Below are 18,371 nucleotides of genomic sequence, written 5' to 3' on the forward strand. Positions count from 1 at the left end.
TCTTATTTTCTACTGCAGCAAAATATCAGATATTAGAATACTTGAGAAATAGTGAAATATGATTAACTTGTTATTTTATTTTTCTGATGTTTAAGAAATTTTTTTTTTCTGTGCATGGTTGTTTTAATAGTCACTTTAGGAGAAGTAGGTGCAAGGAAACATTATAAAATATATTAGTCCTTTCTCCTGGCTTAATTGAATATTTATTAATTCAGTAAGTATTTATTGATCATCTGTTTGCTAAGCAACATTGGATGAAGGACTGTATGTTTTTGCCCTCAAACAGTTCATTGTTGAGTAGGAAGAGACGGGGATTTGAATGTAATTATAGGGTATATTAGTCAAACTAGGCTAACTGTTAAAACAAGCAGTGTTAAATTTCAGTGGTTTAACACAGCCTAGGTTTATTTCTTGGTTATGTTGCCATACACTGGGGGGGGCACAAAGAGGATGGCACAGGGTCTCTGCTCTATGCAGTCATTCAGGCTTCTTCCATCTAGTGGCTCTGTCATTTTTTTGGTCCTCAGAGAGCTCCACCAAATTTTCTACATCTGTCTAGAAGGCCAGGGAAAAAAGAACATGCAGTATACAAGGGAGGTTTCATGGACCAGGCCTGGAGAAGCCATCTTGCCACATTCTGTTGGTCAGAACTCAGTCATATGGCTGCACCAAACTTGAGTGTTTTGATCCAGTTCATAGGACTTTAAAGATGTTTAAAGTATATATATATATATATATATATATATATATATATATATATATATATATATATATATATATTCGTATATGTCTGTTTTTCTGGAATTTCTGTTGTGATGCATTGGTTTATTTATTCATCCCTGTATCCATACATACTGTCTGTATTATTATTATTTTTTTTTAATTAATTAATTTATTTATGGCTGTGTTGGGTCTTGGTTGCTGTGCACGGGCTTTCCCCAGTTGCGGCGAGCGGGGGCTACTCCTTGTTGCGGTGCATGGGTTTCTCATTGCGGTGGCCTCCCCCGTTGAGGAGCATGGGCTCTAGGCATGCAGGCTTCAGTAGTTGTGGCATGTGGACTCAGTAGTTGTGGCTCGCAGTCTCTAGAGCGCAGGCTCAGTAGTTGTGGTGCACGGGCTTAGTTGCTCTGCGGCATGTATGATCCTCCCGGACCAGGGCTCGAACCTGTGGCCCCTGCATTTGCAGGCAGATTCTTAACCACTGTGCCACCAGGGAAGTCCCACACTGTCTGTATTATAAGTCTGGTAGATGGAGACTCCTTACCTTGTTCTCTTTTTACAAAATAATCCTGGCAATTATTGGCCATTTGCTTTTCCAACAAAATTTTTGAGTCACTTTATAAAAGTTCCATGAAAGAGCTTGTTCCATGAAATGTTTTGATTTAAATTGCATTTGACTATCATTTTCTTAGAATTAAATTTGTATCTGATTCACCCCAGACTTTATTACATTGTAGTTGCTCCATAAACACTTTATTGACTAAATGAAAGATGACAATTCTAAGCTTCAGGGCAATGAGCCCATTATAAGCATTAACTATGCTCAGAATTGCAAACCAATTTTAAAATTGAGCAAAATAAAATTTAAAATTTAACTGTTGCAGATCCTCTACCATATAATGTAGTCCAAAGATATTATTAGCTTTTCAGGGCACTGAATTTAGTCATTCGGATATTTAACTGTGACAACATATGTAAAATGCCTAGCACATCAATTAGTCTTGTTTTACATGGCAACAGCAGATGGTATGGTTGAATACGTGGTAATTCCCTTTTGCTAGACCACTGTTCTACTTTATTAGCAAAGATCATTAAATGCTACTTTTTTAAAAGTAGCCCAGGGAAACAAAAAATAAACATTGATGTTTTATTTGTTACTTTAAAAATATTATTTAATACTTATAAAGTTTATCACTACTATTTAAAATCAATTAATTTGAGTGCTAATAGTCCCTAATCAAGCTACAGCTACATTCCTGTATGATTATTTGATTGTTTGCTAAAGTTTAACAGCAACATACATAAAAGTTACTCTTACTAAAACATAAGATTATCTTTTAAATACCTAAAAAATTTAATATAGATCTGTGATGGTGAGCTTTTCCTAAAAGGTAAATGGACTACCAACGTGAGCTAATGAGTAAACTTTAGTATTATGTGAAAAATAGTTTGACACAAAGTATTTTCCGAGGAAAGGAAACACATACCAACTGGTATCCTTACCTGCAAAAGCATATCCTAGTTGAATGACATAATCCCAGGGTTGGAAGTTGCCTTGATAAGATTCATTACTATTTCCTTCCTCTCTCCCCATCCCCCTTCCCCATAATGTCTCTGTTTCTAATCAGGAAGAATAAAGTTCATGGCTGAAAGGCAGTTAGGAAATCCAGATGGGCAGCAGGAAACCACAAGTCTGATTTTCTGTTTATAGGACTAGATAGAGAAGTTGACATAGTCTATTAAATTGATGAGGTCATTAATGGTTCATTCTTTCTCTGAACCTATAGATAGAGGTGAAGGATAAAAAGATTCAGAATAGACCTAATGTGCTACAGTCACATTACAAGTGGTGAGAGAGATGTGAGTAGATCCCAAGCTCATGCCAGGAAATACTAAACACCACATTTCAAGGTGTCTGAGAAAAAAAAAAAATCCCAACTCCAACTATAATTTTACTTTACCACTGTCCACTATCAGACTGTTCCAGAGGACTGAAAATGACCAGAGCTTGTGCTCAAAAGCACATGTAGGGCTTCTAGACTCTAAAGCAGGCAATTTGGAGTTGTAGCGAATTGGCAGAGCATAGCTCTGAAGTAACAGTCATTTGTAAAACTATCTTGAGCACTAGAAAGAAACACTAGAAATATTTACCAGGTGGCATTTTGAGTTCTCTCTTGTCTGCCTGAAGCTCAGAAGTAACAGGAATGTGCCACAGCTAGAGAGCAGGCCCATTCTTGGTGTCCTTATAACCCAGAAATCATTTGCACACCCTTCTGCCCCAGCAGGGCTTGGGATGGAGGGGAAGAGCTCGGACCCTGGAGTCAGACAGTTTGGGTTGGATCCCAGCTCTGTTATTTACCAGCCATGTGTTGGGCCCAGACCCTTGGAATCTCACTTCTTTGCTCAGTAGTATGGGAATAAAAATATTGATCAGATTGCTGTGAGGATAATATAAATGAAGTAGCTCCTTCTAGAAAAGGCCCCCAGGCCTCACATCTCTCACCATTGACTCTCAAGTGCCTAAAATTCCTTTATTGGTCATGACTGTGAGATAAGGCAGGGGTGATGCACTAAAAATAGAAATGTATGGGGTGTTGGTGGTAGGGGTGTATGACATTTTCAAACTAGCACCTTGGTCTTTATTTACTTTTGCAAACTAGTTAACCAGTCACTATGCAGGGAATTCATAGGCTAGGACAGAGTATAGAAAAGTTTGGAATATAAAAAGGCATTTAGAAGCAGAGTATGAGGACCTATCAAAGAGGGAGAGCCTGGGGTGGGAGAGTGAGGTGACACTGAAGCACTTGGGTAAGGAAATGTGAGTCCTCAGGATTAGAAGAGGAGGGTAGTAAAACAAAGTGGGGGTGGAGGTGGGAGAGGAGAGTGACTGTACGCAGAAATGACACTTGAACTTGGAGTCATCCTTGATTCCTCTCTCTCACACACACCTATAGCCAAATCATCAGCAAATTCTATTTCCAAAGTTTATCCAGCACCCAATCAGTTCTCACCACCTCCGCAGTTACCCTGGTTTAAACCATCTTATTCTCATGTCCCAATTACCACAGTAGCTTCCTACTTGTGCTCTGCCTACCCTTCCCTCCTACTGTCTGTTCTCTGAGAGTTCCTTTTAAAACATAATGTCAGATCATATCGCTCCTTGCTCAGAACTCTCTAATGACTTCCTATTTCACTCACAAAAAAATAGTAATAATCCCTAGTCCTCCCCATGGCCTGCTTTCCTGACCCCACATGATCTAGCCCCAGCAGCCCTCTGACCTGTCCTCCTTTGGCCCACTGTGCCCAGCTGCACTGGCCTTACTGTGAGTTGAACATTCTTCAGCCTTAGCACATTGGCACATTTTTTCCTTTCTCTGGAACTTCCTACCTCCAGAAATCTACATGACTCACTTCCTCACTTTACTCGGATGTCACTTTCTCATCCCAGAGGCCTTTCTGACCTCCCCTAATATGGCACCTTGCACCCCCATCATCATCTATTCCCCGATGCTGGTCTTGTACCCAACCACACTACCCAGTGACAGCCTGCCATTGGATTTGCACAGAGACATACAGCCACCTCATTGGAACGTGAGCTGCCACACAGCTCATCTGTGGATCTGAAGCCTTGCCTTTGAGCTGTACTAATCTGTTCTCTGAGGGCCAGGAACTGGGTTCTGTGGACTTCAGATGTCCCTGCTCTGAAATCCATCCAGCAGAGTGGGGTCCAGGGGTATGGCCAGTTCTGAGAAATCCTGGATAGCATATAAGTGACCAGGAACACATATCTTTTGCAATTTGTTTACTTTACCCTCACAGAAGGTATTTGCCTGGAGGCCTACCTAACAGAACATCTTAAAAATATTGACCTTAATACACTTCTAAGCAATCTCAGAAAATATTTAAAATAAATGGAGACTAGCAAAACAGTCTCCTCCCAATAGCCAGGGTCTCAGCTATGGAGAAATTCCAGTGGTATTTGAGTCTCAGTGATGGCTGGTTGCTATCAGGTTGGCCAGAATAGCTATTAGTGTAGCGAACGTTGTGATGTGTCACCCAATTCCCACTGCAGGGCAGACACACATTCTCCCAGTGCTGGGAGTGTGGCCTGCTGATGACTCACAGCTGAGTCCCTCTCTGGGCCTTTCCTATAGCCGAAGGGAGCTGTCTGGCCCAGTTACATTCCCTACCTAGGGATAGCCCACACCTGATGACAGGTCAGCATGGAGGCAAAAGGCCTGGTGTCTGTACCACAGTTTGAGATGACTCTAAAAAGCCTTCCCAGCTTCAGAGCTCCCTTTGGGATTGGCTGTGACCTTTCCTGCAACTACTTTACCAAATCTCGCTTTCCTCACTCCCTCACAGGAGGCGTTCTCAAGTGTGCCACCCCATTTACTCCCTGCGTACAAATCTCCATCTCAGAGTCTGTCTCCCAGGGGACTCCCCTTAAGACACTGAAGAAATTCAGTCTAATCATTACAGTGGCCTGAAGAACCAGCCTGCGCCCCCTGGGGTCAGGTGATTGCCACTGCGGCTGATTCAGGAACTTGGGGAAATGTATTGACTCTTTTTTTTTTTTTAACTTTTTATTTTATATTGGAGTATAGTTGATTAACAATGTTGTGTTCGTTTCAGGTGTACAACAAAGTGATTCAGTTATACATATACATGTATCTATCCTTTTTCAAATTCTTTTCCCAATTAGGTGGTTACAGAATATTGAGCAGAGTTCCCTGTATTGACTCTTACAGACTGTTAATGAGTAGCAAGTGGCAAAGCCAGAGCTCAACCCACACATTCCACTCCAGCTAAGGTTTCAAAAGAGAGCTGGATCCACTCGAAAGGCATGCCACCCTCTCAATGTTCCCACACTGCTTCCAGACTGACCTTTCAGTTCCTTACACAGGGTGAGCTCTCTTCTGACTCAGGGCCTTTGATTTTGCTGTCACCTGTATCTTAGAAGTGTTTTCCTGGAATCTTGGCTTGACTGGCCTCTTCTCAGCCTCAAAGTTTCAGCTTAATGCTGCATCCTCAGGGAAACCTTTCTGGAATGCCCATAACCAAAGTCATTTCCCCCACTCCATTTGATACCCATTTATCCCAGATCCTTGCTTATTTCTTTCAGTGGTTTTCATTTACCCTAAATGTTCTTGTTTGTTTATGTCTCCTACATAACTGTTTTTAAAAATTTCTTCTCTCCCCCTACAGACTGCAAGCTCCATGAATGTAGAAACGATCTAGCTCACTGCTGTATCCACAGCGACTGGAATGGCACCAGACATATGGTAGGTTTTCAGTAAATGCACTGGATGAAAACATGAACATCCTTTTCATTCTTTAGTCTTCTCTCTACACACTACAAGAAGCTATCTGAGCCAACGTACAGACACACAAGCTCTTATACAAGGAATTGGCTGGAGCCAAACAACAAGGTCTGGAGAGAGGTTTGTTTCTACTCTCTGTGTTTATAATGCTGGCTTTGAGGGTTGGTGGGGGTGGAGATGTGTATAATATAGGAAGAGACAAATTGCAAAACCAAGTATTGAGGATGGGAGTACGAGTCAGCTGGGAGTTTCTACTTGATGCCATGTGAAGTTGAAATGCAGGTCCTCTTGCAAGTTCATGTGGATGTTGGAAGAATTGCTTTTCTTACATCTGTAGAACTCAGAGCCAGCAGGAGGAAGAGAAGCCCTGCTGTCTGGAGTCTCTGAGGGACAGACTGACTTTCCTGGAACAGTTCATGTAATGAAAATGAAACTTACGTTGTTCACCCTTTCTAGCTGGGACTCAGAGTAGAGCAGTCTTTGAAGCCTCAGAGAAAGTTCTGGCTGACCAGCTGTGAGCCCAGTGAAGGAATGGCTAGAAGCAAGACAGCTGTGTCTGTTCTTGATGTGAGCCTTGGAGGCCCTGCAGGAGTAGGGCTCATGCTCTTCTACATGAGCTGGCTCCCCACCAGACCTACCACACTTGTATGGCCCCTGCAAAAGTGGCAAGGTGCTTAAACCCGTATACATCCTCCCAGTCTGTATCCTGGCCAGCCTCTGCTGGAGAGCCATAGCATCATGAGGAGATACCTGAGTCAGAAGAGAGCCTGGGGCTTATCCCCTGCAGTAGTTTTTAAGCTGGGTCCTCTGCTTTAACCAGAACAGCTTCACTTTTCATCTCTTTTCTCCATTTCACTTGAGAAAGGCAGCATATTTCTAAAGGAATTAGAAACTACCAAACATATAATTCTGTTGTGTTAGAGTTGAGGAAATCAAAATCCCAAGAGGTGCAGTGAGGAACTGTAGTCCTAAAACAGCTAGTGACAGAATCAAACTATGACTTGTGGGTGTTGTGTCTTCAAACCCAGCTCCATTTCTCAACCTCCTGCATTATTGCTGTGCCAGTCATTTTATATGGCCTTCTTTGTTACTTAACCTTCCAGAGCCAGTTCTGCCCTCTTCCCGGGCATGACTCTTCCCTCCTGGAATTCCAGAAAAAGGCACAACTATGGAAAAAGTAAACACAACCCCACACTCCTCTGTCCCCGTAGACTATACCCCATTAGCGTACACCATCTGGTTTCTCAGAGCAGCACTGCTGAAAGCCATTCTGTCTAACTAGGGTTACAGGTGAGTAAAGATGTGATTGCTCTCAAACCAGTTCCACTTGGTCCATAGAGTCTGCCCTTTGATCTTTGTCCCTTCCTACCCCTTTTTTTGGGGGGCGAGGGGGAGATGGTGGTGAAATTACAGGGAAAGGGGGATGTATTAGTTAGTTATTGCTGCATAACAAGTTAATGCAAATTTAGCAGCTTAAAACAATATGCAATTATTATCTCACAGTTTGCATGAGTCAGGAGTCTAGGCAAAGCTTAGCTGGCTCCTCTGCTTAGGGTCTCACAAGACTGCACTCAAGGGGCTGCAGTCTCACCTGAGATTCAGGGGTCCTCTTGCAAGTTCATGTGGATGTTGGAAGAATTGATTTTCTTACATCTGTACAACTCAGAGCCAGCAGGAGGAAGAGAAGCCCCACTGTCTGGAGTCTCTGAGCTCAGGGAAAGAAGAAGCCCTCTTTTAAAGGACTACCTGATTAGGGCAGGCCCATCTAGGATAATCGCCTTTTAATTAAGTCAACGTCAAACTGTTTAGGAGTTTACTTTCATCTGCAAAATCCCTTCTATAACACAACATAATTATGGGAGGGATACCTCATGCCCATCACCACATCCTATTAGTTAGAAGCAAGTTGCATATCCTGTCCACACTCCACAGGAGAAAGGTACATGAAGGCATGGATACCAGGAGGCAGGGATCACTGGAGTCATCTTAGAATACCGCTACCACAAGGGGATTATTAGAAGGATGATAAAAAATGAACAAAGGTTAATACAGGATGAGGAAATGGAGGCTCAAAATGGTGAGAAACGTACTCATGGTTACCTCATCGCAGAACCAGTTTTCTAATCTGGAGTGTCTGAAGCCAGGACTTATTCATTTACCCTCTACTTCCTAACTCATACATTTGAAAAACAAATGAAGGCTGTTGTGAGGTTCAATGGCAAGAAACCTGGATAGGCAACAAGAGACCTGTTTTCTCTTCCAAATTTATCATCTAACTAGCTCGATATAACCTTAGTCAGCTCCTTAACTCTATGTCTCATTCTTTCCTCCCAGTAACCCACCTGATTTTTGTGAGCATTAGCAAAAAGTGTCAGGCATTGCAGATAGTAGGTAGCTATGAATGCTCATTAAACTAAAATGAAACGTAGCTGTTTTAAGTGGAAGGAGGTTTACCAGTTGAACCTCTTCTCCTTCTGCCCAGTGTGATCTCGAAGGCTATGAGTGTTGGTATGATTGGAAGAAGGAAGAGGATGATGGAAAGGCAAAATAAATGTCCCCAAGATATTGCTGCCCTTCTATCTTTCTCCTGAAAGCCAAGGGGACACACTGGAGCAATTCTGAGCAGACCAGTTTTCAGATCAGATTTCTGTTTTAGGAACCTTGCTCTGATAGTGGAGAGAAAGAGAAGACCAAATAGGGAGCTGCTGCAGAATTCTGGGCTAAAGATCATGTTCACCTGGGTCAAGGAGGTGAGAAAGGAGATGGAGAGGTAGGGGAGAACTTCTGTAGATATTTAGGATACAGAATCTAGGACTTTGTGGTCATTTATATGTGAGGAGTAAGATAAATAAAGAGCCTAAAAGGAAGTCTAAGAGTTCCTTAAGAGTTAGGAATAAAAGCAGCAAGGTGGTTCCTCTGAGAAGATGACAATGCTCGTTATTGTCACTGTCTCCCTCTCACATGAGCTATAGCTTCTCACTGAGTCAGTACAAAAAGGGGGCTTATCAGAGATGTGGAAGCAGGTAATGTGAGCACATCTAAGGCTGGGTCCTGGGGGCCATTGTTCCCATTAGCCCTGAATGCTGGAACTAGGAGCAGCATCACCTGGGAGCTTGTTAGAACTTGTTCCACCCAGACACCTCCTAAATTATAAACTAGGTATGGGGCCCAGCAATCTGTGTTTCAACAGGCCCTCCTGGTGATGTCTATGCATATTAAAATTTGAACATCATTCTAAACAAGTCATTTTGTCTGAAAATACGTCCATTCATAAGACCGCTGGGCAGTCAGGCAAAATGGATGTACAACCAGGGGCCTATGAAATGGGCCAGGATTCAAGCTGAAGAATGGTTGGCTAGACATTGTCAGTGAGGAGAAGGCTTACCTTCCTTCCCCATCTAAAGATACCAAGTGAGACCTTCCAAAGTCTCGAGAGAAAGATGCCTCTGATACATCTTCTGTTTGCCTTTAGTCTTGCTCAAAAGAAAACATTTTCAAAGGAAAGAAGAAGTGAAGGAAAGGTGGAAAATGCAAGGGCCACGCGTACCACTTAGTTTTTCCCTTGGGAGTGCCAGGCCCTGCTTCCTCGCTGACGTTTTCAGTTACTCACCCCGCCTCGCAGCTTGCTCAAAGGCCTGCGCCCAGAACCCCTACTGTTTCAGAATCTAGAGAGCAGGGGTGCGGATGGAAGGGTGGCCATAAGGACTGCTAACTCTTCCTCTCTAGTTGACTCAGGTCAACCAGGCAAGGATTCACTGAGACCTGATGAGATATTTACAGTTCTCTCATCACTGCAGCATGAGGGTAGGCAGACCAGGAGTGAGGCCTGGGGGTGAGGCTAGTTCCGCATGACCTATAGAAGAGACCTCAGGATGTTTCAGTGCATACTTGTATCTCTGAGCCTCCACTGCATCATCTTCAAAATGAAAGAGTTGAGCTAAACGGTACACCCAGTATTTTAATTTTTACTTGTTCTTTTTGCCCCAGAAGTCTTGGTCCTACAGACGATATCAATTTATTTTTTCTAGCAAGAGAGAGTACTGTTCACCTGAACCTATGGTTCCCTATTTGAGGGAAGGGACTTTAGGATTTTCAGGATTGAATTGACCTTAGAGCAAGATAAATCCAGCCAAACTCATACACTCCTAGAGCGTTCTGTGAACATTTCAATCCTTGTATATCCGAAACTAGCATTTTTGGGGGGTGTTAAATTTCCATTGATAGATAGATTTGAAGTATGCGGAAGAAGCCAGTTTCTCCAGCCTTAGAAATGGTTCTGGAGGAAAGTTTTGCAATCTTTAAAGTGTCTATGAGACACAGAGAAAGACCATGGTTCTGAAGGAGCAACTCGGTCCCACCATTCTTTAACATCTTACCTTCGTCTTCAAATTAATGCATTGAATAAGTTAAGGTTTGGGTTCTTTTACAAAGTTTTTCTTTTTATATAATCATAGCCTAGAGATGACACAGCTGTACTTTCCTCCCATGCAAAATTAGTTCCTTGACTTTTACTCTGATTCCTTTGTCCTTCCTTTTTCCATTGGAAACAAAAGTTGAGCAAGACTCAAAGGAAAACAGAATATGAGTCAGAGGCATCCCTTTCCTCTAGAATATTTGGAAGGTTTCACTTGGCAACTTCAGATAGAGGAGAAAGGTGAGCCTTTCCCTCATTGTGTTCTTAAATGTTCAGTCAATCATACTTTAACTTGAGTCCTGTCCCATTTCAGAGGATTATACATCTGTTTTGTCCGACTGCCCAGAGGTTTTGTGAATGGGGGCATTTTCAAAACCAAACATAATAAAAAAAGTAGAAAATTCACACAGAACTTCTGAAAGAAAGACTAAATTGTTTTCTTGATTTCCAATAACTATGGTACTTTTTTTTAACATCTTTATTGGAGTATAATTGCTTTACAATGGTGTGTTAGTTTCTGCTTTATAACAAAGTGAATCAGTTATACATATACATGTTCCCATATCTCTTCCCTCTTGCATCTCCCTCCCTCCCACCCTCCCTATCCCACCCCTCTAGGTGGTCACAAACCACCTAGCTGATCTCCCTGTGCTATGCGGTTGCTTCCCACCAGCTATCTATTTTACGTTTGGTAGTGTATGTATGTCCATGCCACTCTCATTTTGTCACAGCTTACCCTTCTCCCTCCCCATATCCTCAAGTCCGTGCTCTAGTAGATCTGTGTCTTTATTCCCGTCTTACCCTAGGTACTACATGACCTTTTTCTTTTTTTTTCTTAGATTCCATATATATGTGTTAGCATACAGTATTTGTTTTTCTCTTTCTGGCTTACTTCAATCTGTATGACATTTTCTAGGTCCATCCACCTCACTACAAATAACTCAATTTCGTTTCTTTTTATAGCTGAGTAATATTCCATTGTATATATGTGCCACATCTTCTTTATCCATTCATCTGTTGATGGACACTTAGGTTGATTCCATGTCCTGGCTATGGTAAATAGAGCTGCAATGAACATTTTGGTACATGAATCTTTTTGAATTATGGTTTTCTCAGGGTATATGCCCAGTAGTGGGATTGCTGGGTAGTATGGTAGTTCTATTTGTAGTTTTTTAAGGAACCTCCATACTGTTCTCCATAGTGGCTGTACCAGTTGACATTCCCACCAGCAGTGCAAGAGTGTTACCTTTTCTCCACACCCTCTCCAGCATTTATTGTTTGTAGATTTTTTGATGATGGCCATTCTGACTGGTGTGAGATGATATCTCATTGTAGTTTTGATTTGCATTTCTCCAACGATTAATGATGTTGAGCATTCTTTCATGTGTTTGTTGGCAATCTGTTTATCTTCTTTGGAGAAATGTCTATTTAGGTCTTCTGCCCATTTTTGGATTGGGTTCTTTATTTTTTTATTATTGAGCTGCATGAGCTGCTTGTACATCATGGAGATTAATCCTTTGTCAGTTGCTTCATTTGCAAATATTTTCTCCCATTCTGAGGGTTGTCTTTTGGTCTTGTTTATGATTTCCCTTGCTGTGCAAAAGCTTTTAAGTTTCATTAGGTCTCATTTGTTTATTTTTGTTTTTATTTCCATTTCTCTAGGAGGTGGGTGAAAAAGAATCTTGCTGTGATTTATGTCATAGAGAGTTCTCCCTTTGTTTTCCTCTAAGAGTTTTATACTGTCTGGCCTTATATTTAGGTCTTTAATCCATTTTGAGTTTATTTTGTGTATGGTGTTAGGGAGTGTTCTAATTTCATTCTTTTATATGTACCTGTCCAGTTTTCCCAGCACCACTTATTGAAGAGGTTGTCTTTTCTCCACTGTATATTCTTGCCTCCTTTATCAAAGATAAGGTGACCATATGTGCGTGGGTTTATCTCTGGGCTTTCTATCCTGTTCCATTGATCTATATTTCTGTTTTTGTGCCAGTACCATACTGTCTTGATTACTGTAGCTTTGTAGTATAGTCTGAAGTCGGGGAGCCTGATTCCTCCAGCTCCATTTTTCGTTCTGAAGATTGTTTTGGCTATTCGGAGTCTTTGTGTTTCCCTACAAATTGTGAAAATTTTTGTTCTAGTTCTGTGAAAAATGCCAGTGGTAGTTTGATAGGGATTGCATTGAATCTGTAGATTGCTTTGGGTAGTATACTCATTTTCACAATGTTGATTCTTCCAATCCAAGAACATGGTATATCTCTCCATCTATTTGTATCATCTTTAATTTCTTTCATCAGTGTCTTATACTTTTCTGCATACAGGTATTTTGTCCTCTTAGGTAGGATTATTCCTAGATATTTTATTCTTTTTGTTGCAGTGGTAAATGGGAGTGTTTTCTTGATTTCACTTTCAGATTTTTCATCTCTAGAGTATAACAATGCCAGAGATTTCTGTGCATTAATTTTGTATCCTGCTACTTTACCAAATTAATTGAGTAATGCTCGTAGTTTTCTGGTAGCATCTTTCGGATTCTCTATGTATGGTATCATGTCATCTGCAAACAGTGACTTTACTTCTTCTTTTCTGATTTGGATTCCTTTTGTTTCTTTTTCTTCTCTGATTGCTGTGGCTAAAACTTCCAAAACTATGTTGAATAATAGTGGGGAGAGTGGTCAACCTTGTCTTGTTCCTGATCTTAGTGGAAAAGATTTCAGTTTTTCACCATTCAGGACTATGTTGGCTGTGGGTTTGGGTTTGTCATATATGGCCTTTATTATGTTGAGGAAAGTTCCCTCTATGCCTACTTTCTGCAGGGTTTTTATCAAAAATGGGTGTTGAATTTTGTCGAAAGCATTCTCTGCATCTATTGACATGATCATATGGTTGTTTTCCTTCAATTTGTTAATATGGTGTATCATGTTGATTGATTTGCGTATATTGAATAATCCTTGCATTTCTGGAATAAACCCCACTTGATCATGGTGTATGATCCTTTTAATGTGCTTTTGGATTCTGTTTGCTAGTATTTTGTTGAGGATTTTTGCATCTATGTTCATCAGTGATATTGGCCTGTAGTTTTCTTTCTTTGTGACATCCATTTCTGGTTTTGCTATCAGGGTGATGGTGGCCTCATAGAATGAGTTTGGGAGTGTTCCTCCCTCTGCTATATTTTGGAAGAGTTTGAGAAAGATAGGTGTTAGTAACTCTTCTCTAAATGTTTGATAGAATTCACCTGTGAAGCCATCTGGTCCTGGACTTTTGTTTGTTGGAAGATTTTTAATCACATTTTCAATTTCAGTGCTTGTGATTGGTCTGTTCATATTTTCTATTTCTTCCTGGTTCAGTCTCGGCTCGTTGTACATTTCTAAGAATTTGTCCATTTCTTCCAGGTTGTCCATTTTATTGCCATAGAGTTGCTTGTAGTAATCTATTATGATCCTTTGTATTTCTCCAGTGTCAGTTGTTACTTCTCCTTTTTCATTTCTAATTCTATTGATTTGAGTCTTCTCCCTTTTTTTCTTGATGAGTCTGGCTAAGGGTTTATCAATTTTGTTTATCATCTCAAAGAACCAGCTTTTACTTTTATTGATGTTTGCTATGGTTTCCTTCGTTCCTTTTTCATTTATTTCTGATCTGATCTTTATGATTTCTTTCCTTCTGCTACCTTTGGGCGTTTTTTTTTGTTCTTTTCTCTCTAATTGCTTTAGGTGCAAGGTTAGATTGTTTATTCGAGATGTTTCCTGTTTCTTAAGGTAGGACTGTATTCCTGTAAACTTCCCTCTTAGAACTGCTTTTTCTGCATCCCATAGGTTTTCGGTTCTCGTGTCTCCATTGTCATTTGTTTCTAGGTATTTTTTGATTTCCTCTTTGATTTCTTCACTGATCATTTCATTATTAAGTAGGGTATTGTTTAGCCTCCATGTGTTTGTATTTTTTTCAGATCTTTTCCTGCAATTGATATCTAGTCTCATAGCGTTGTGGTCAGAAAAGATACTTGATATGATTTCAATTTTCTTAAATTTACCAAGGCCTGATCTGTGACCCAAGTTATAATCTATCCTTGAGAATGTTCCATGAGCACTTGAGAAAAATGTGTATTCTGTTGTTTTTGGATGGAATGTCCTATAAGTATCAATTAAGTCCATCTTGTTTAATGTATCACTTAAAGCTTGTGTTTCCTTATTTATTTTCATTTTGGATGACCTGTCCATTGATGAAAGTGGGGTGTTAAAGTCCCCTACTATGAATGTGTTACTGTCGATTTCCCCTTTTATGGCTGTTAGCATTTGCCTTATGTATTGAGGTGCTCCTATGTTGGGTGCATAAATATTTACAATTGTTATATCTTCTTGGATGGATCCCTTGATCATTATGTACTGTCCTTCTTTGTCTCTTGTCATAATCTTTATTTTAAAGTCTATTTTGTCTGATATGAGAATTGCTACTCCAGCTTTCTTTTGGTTTCCATTTGCATGGAATATCTTTTTCCATCCCCTCACTTTCAGTCTGTATGTTCCTCTAGGTCTGAAGTGGGTCTCTTGTAGACAGCATACATATGGGTCTTGTTTTTGTATCCATTCAACCAGTCTGTGTCTTTTGGTGGGAGCATTTAATCCATGTACATTTAAGGTAATTATCGATATGTATGTTCCTATACCCATTTTCATGATTGTTTTGGGTTTGTTATTGTAGGTCTTTTCCTTCTCTTGAGTTTCTTGCCTAGAGAAGATCCTTTAGCATTTGTGGTAAAGCTGGTTTTGTGGTGCTGATCTCTCTCAGGTTTTGCTTGTCTGTAAACATTTTAATTTCTCCAATAAATCTGAATGAGATCCTTGCTGGATAGAGTAATCTTGGTTGTAGGTTTTTCTCCTTCATCACTTTAAGTATATCCTGCCACTCCCTTCTGGCTGCAGAGTTTCTGCTGAAAGATCAGCTGTTAACCATGGGGATTCCCTTGTGTGTTATTTGTTGTTTTTCCCTTGCTGCTTTTTATTTTTTTTATTTTTATTTTTTGCAGTACACAGACCTCTCACTTTTGGGGCCTCTCCCATTGTGGAACACGGGCTCTGGACGCGCAGGCTCAGCAGCCATGACTCACAGGCTCAGCCGCTCCATGGCATGTGGGATCTTCCCGGACCGGGGCATGAACCCATATCCCCTGCATCAGCAGGTGGACTCTCAACCACTGTGCCACTAGGGAAGCCCTCCCTTGCTGCTTTTAATATGTTTCCTTTGTATTTAATTTTTGATAGTTTGATTAATATGTGTCTTGGAGTGTTTCTCCTTGGATTTATCCTGTATGGGACTCTCTGTGCTTCCTGGACTTGATTAACTATTTCCTTTCCCACATTAGGGAAGTTTTCAACTATAATGTCTTCAAATATTTTCTCAGTCCCTTTCTTTTTCTCTTCTTCTTCTGTGACCCCTATAATTTGAATGTTGGTGCGTTTAACGTTGTTCCAGAGGTCTCTGGGACTGTCTTCAGTTCTTTTTACTCTTTTCTCTTTATTCTGCTCTGCAGTTGTTATTTCCACTATTTTATCCTCCACGTCACTTATCTGTTCTTCTGCCTCAGTTATTCTGCTATTGATCCCTTCTAGATCATTTTTAATTTCATTTATTTTGTTGTTCATCATTGCTTCTTTCATCTTTGGTTCTTCTAGGTCCTTGTTAAATGTTTCTTGCATTTTCTCTATTCTATTTCCAAGATTTTGGATCATCTTTACTATCGTTATTCTGAATTCTTTTTCAGGTAGACTGCCTATTTCCTCTTCATTTGTTAGGTCTGGTGGGTTTTTACCTTGCTCCTTCATCTGCTGTGTGTTTTTCTGTCTTCTCATTTTGCTTCTCTTACTGTGTTTGGGGTCTCCTTTTTGCAGGCTGCAGGTTTGTAGTTCCCATTGTTTTTGATGTCTGTCCCCAGTGGCTAACGTTGGTTCAGTGGGTTGTGTAGGCTTCCTGATGGAGGGGACTAGTGCCTGTGTTCTGGTGGATGAGGCTGCATCTTGTCTTTCTGGTGGGCAGGTCCACGTCTGGTGGTGTTTTGGGGTGTCTGTGGCCTTATTATGACTTTAGGCAGCCTCTCTGCTAATGGGTGGGGTTGTGTTCCTGTCTTGCTAGTTGTTTGGCCTAGGGTGTCCAGCACTGTAGCTTGCTGGTCACTGGTTGAAGCTGGGTGTTGGTGCCGAGATGGAGATCTTTAGGAGATTTTCGCCATTTGATATTACGTGGAGTTGGGAGGTCTCTGTTGGACCAATGTACTAAAGTTGGCTCTCCCACCTCAGAGGCGCAGCACTGACTCCTGGCTGGAGCACCAAGAGCCTGTCCTCCAAACGGCTCAGAAGAAAATGGAGAAAAAGTAGAAAGAAAGAAAGAACATAAAATAAAGTAAGATAAAATAAAGTTATTAAAATAAAAAGTAGTTATTAAGAAAATTTTTTTTTTAAAGTAAAAAAAAAATGGACGGACAGAAGCCTAGGACAAATGGTGAAAGCAAAGCTTTACAGACAAAATCTCACACAGAAGCATACACATTCACACTCACAAAAAGAAGAAAAGGAAAAAATAATCTATCTTGCTCCCAAAGTCCACCTCCTCAATTTGGGAGGATTCGTTGTCTATTCATGTATTCCAGAGATGCAGGGTACATCAAGCTGATTGTGGAGCTTTAATCCACTGCTTCTGAGGCTGCTGGGAGGGATTTCCCTTTCTCTTCTTTGTTCGCACAGCTCCTGCAGTTCAGCTTTGGATTTCGTCCCACCAAAGCTGCATGTAGGTCGTGCATGTAGGTCGCTGGAAGACGTCTGTTCTTCCCTCAGACAGGACAGGGTTAAAGGAGCAGCTGATTCGGGGACTTTGGCTTACTCAGGCCGGGGGGGAGGGAGGGGTACGGAAGCGGGGAGAGCCTGCGGCGGCAGAGGCCGGCATGACATTGCACCAGCCTGAGGCTCATCGTGTGTTCTCCCGGGGAAGTTGTCCCTGGATCCCGGGGCCCTGGCAGTGGTGGGCTGCACAGGCTTCCGGGAGGGGAGGTGTGGAGAGTGACCTGTGCTCGCACACAGGCTTCTTGGTGGCGGCAGCAGCAGCCTTAGCATCTCCTGCCTGTCTCTGGGGTCCGTGCTGTTAGCCGCAGCTTGCGCCTGTCTCTGGAGGTCCTTTAAGCAGTGCTCTTAATCTCCTCTCCTTGCGCACCAGGAAACAAAGAGGGAAGAAAAAGTCTCTTGCCTCTTCGGCAGGTCCAGACTTTTTCCCCGACTTCCTCCCGGCTAGGCCTGGTGCACTAACCCCTTCAGGCTGTGTTCACGCCGCCAACCCCTCTCCTCTCTCTGCGCTCCGACCGAAGCCCAAGCCTCAGCTCCCAGCCCCTGCCCGCGCTGGTGGGCGAGCAGACAAGCCTCTTGGGCTGGTGAGTGCCGGTCAGCACCGATGCTCTGTGCGGGAATCTCTCCGTATTGCCCTCCGCACCCCTGTGGCTGCGCTCTCCTCTGTGGCTCCGAAGCTACCCACCTCCACCACCCACAGTCTCCGCCCGCGAAGGGGCTTCCTAGTGTGTGGAAACCTTTCCTCCTTCACAGCTCCCTCCCGCTGGTGCAGGTCCCGTCCCTATGCTTTGTCTCTGTTTATTCTTTTTTCTTTTGCCCTACCCAGGTACGTGGGGACTTTCTTGCCTTTTGGGAGGTCTGAGGTCTTCTGCCAGCATTCAGTGGGTGTTCTGTAGGAGTTGTTCCACGTGTAGATTATTTCTGATGTATCTGTGGGGAGGAAGGTGATCTCCGCGTCTTACTCTTCCGCCAACTTCCTCAACCCTCCTATGGTATCTTTTAACCATAACTTGAGTCAAAGAATTAATTCTTGAACTGAAAAACACTTCTGTGTTTGTTCCCTTACACAAATGCTTACATAATTTTGCTTTACAC

At 41.8% G+C, this 18,371-nt stretch overlaps 1 long non-coding RNA gene across 1 annotated transcript in view; it reads left to right on the forward strand.

Annotated features, from left to right (window-relative positions):
- Positions 1-5,477: 5,477 nt before the first annotated feature.
- LOC137229146 (uncharacterized) overlaps positions 5,478-18,371 on the forward strand; it is a 156,185-nt gene continuing 143,291 nt past the window's right edge. Inside the window, exons 1-3 of the long non-coding RNA XR_010945568.1 lie at positions 5,478-5,627; positions 5,929-6,005; positions 7,148-7,334. This is a non-coding gene — a long non-coding RNA (uncharacterized lncRNA). The remainder of the gene's footprint in view (positions 5,628-5,928; positions 6,006-7,147; positions 7,335-18,371) is intronic.

The sequence above is a fragment of the Pseudorca crassidens genome, chromosome 1 (genome assembly GCF_039906515.1).
Source record: "Pseudorca crassidens isolate mPseCra1 chromosome 1, mPseCra1.hap1, whole genome shotgun sequence".
Taxonomy (NCBI): domain Eukaryota; kingdom Metazoa; phylum Chordata; class Mammalia; order Artiodactyla; family Delphinidae; genus Pseudorca; species Pseudorca crassidens.